This window comes from Danio aesculapii, chromosome 23 (genome assembly GCF_903798145.1).
Source record: "Danio aesculapii chromosome 23, fDanAes4.1, whole genome shotgun sequence".
Classification (NCBI taxonomy): Eukaryota; Metazoa; Chordata; class Actinopteri; order Cypriniformes; family Danionidae; genus Danio; species Danio aesculapii.
The window spans coordinates 38840396-38842136 of record NC_079457.1 but is presented as its reverse complement, the minus strand read 5'-3'; the positions used below and the strand labels follow the sequence as shown (position 1 = coordinate 38842136).

The window sequence follows — 1741 nt, the reverse complement described above, 5'->3', positions numbered from 1 at the left end:
GTAAAATACATCTGTCTGACACACATTTACACAGCATTAACATCAAATGGGGGTTTATACTGGGAATTGGATGTATTGTGAGTAAATGGAAAACAAAAATTGCATAGATCATTAGTGCCGGAAGAAAAGAAAACTTGTTCAAGTTTTGACTGACATTTCAACAAATAATTTGTATACAATTTCTCGTTTCTGAGAAATCTTATAATACAGTACACAACATGTAAATGTTACTAGTCAAGGAAAATCTCAGACTAAACAGTATTTTTCATGGTTACTGATGAATTAACTGAATTATAAAGACATTTGTTCACTAATGATGCATTTATTTGATCAAAACTACAGTAAATGTAAAATATTTCTATTGAAATACAAAGCCAATTATTCAGCATCATAACTCAGTTTTAAGTGTAAGATGATCTTTCAGAAATTAGTCTAATATTAAGATTTACTGCTAAAAACATTACATTTTACAATTACCATGAATGTTGACAACAGTTGTTATGTTTAATATTTTTTATGGGAACAAAATTAAATTTTTCAGAATTTTTGGATAAATAAAAATGCAAATAACAAGTGATTTGATATCATGCCCTATTATGCACCTGGCGCAATAAGGCGCAAGACATGTTTTGTGCGATTTGTTGCTATTTTGAGACCAGCGCGACCCTAATTTTCACGTTTCGCACCACGTTGTATAAATATTAAGTCCATTTGCACTACTTTGTGGGCTCATGGGTGTGCAGGTCTAGAAAGAAGGTGTGTTGAGGCGCATTGTTGGCGTGTTGCTTTTTTGAGGAACTGAAATAGACCACACTGTTGACCAACTAAAACCTGGATCAAAAACGCTCCATGACTTCATCACGGGGGCCTTTTTTCAGTTTATTCATGACAGTTTGCTTTTGTATTGTGTTATTATTATTATTAGTGTTATTTATTATATGCATATTTATATTTGTTTGAATAAAAACAAGTTTAGATTTGTCCACCTGTTGGGTTTTGGATCAAATGGGGCATAAGAATAGGACGTGTTTTTGTATATTTGACCACACTTTGTTATTATTGTTCGTTTATTCGTTTGCTGGAAATTAGAACTGAATTTAGAAATAGTTTTGAAACAAATCTCTTCGCTAAACAAACAAAATAAAATATTTAGGCCTATGAATTTCTTCAGTGGAGTGCATATAACACAGTTTCCTTATCCACGAAAGTAAAGGAGTAAAGTAAAAGTAAAGTAAAGAGAAAGTAATGGAGGAGGCTTGCTCTTTATCCTCGCTGCCGATGGTCTGTTTAACTGTTTTCTCGCTAGTGAAGTGTTCAGGTTTCCACGTACTAAATCCGCCTTGTAAATAGCAAATGCGCCATGGCGTGACACAACCGACTCTTAAAAGGAATGGGAGATGACACTCAGATTGGTTAATGCATGTTATGCTTAAAACACACCCATAACTCATTAAGAGAATAAGCACAACCCTATTAGACATGCAGCAGGGCGCGAAGCGTATTTTTCTTTAAATAGCAGAATTAGATTCGGATACACCCTTAATGCTTTTGCGCCATGCGCTTTAAACTTTGCGCCTAGATCATGAAAATAGAGCCCTCAATCTTAAAAGTCTTGTCACAGTAGCATTTTTCATTTATTGAAGACAGCATGTATGTCTTTACTGTCACTTTTGATCAAATATAATGCATTATTGTGGGACAAAACTACAACCACATTTGAATGATAATATGTATCTACAGT

At 33.8% G+C, this 1741-nt stretch overlaps 1 protein-coding gene across 1 annotated transcript in view; it reads right to left on the bottom strand.

Moving 5' to 3' along the window:
• Nucleotides 1–1387: 1387 nt before the first annotated feature.
• The window catches only part of cables2b (Cdk5 and Abl enzyme substrate 2b), a 40735-nt gene continuing 40381 nt past the window's right edge, over nt 1388–1741 (bottom strand). The window contains exon 9 of the mRNA XM_056449772.1: nt 1388–1741. This exon is cut by the window's right edge and continues 926 nt beyond it. The gene's annotated coding sequence lies outside the window, so the exon portion shown is untranslated.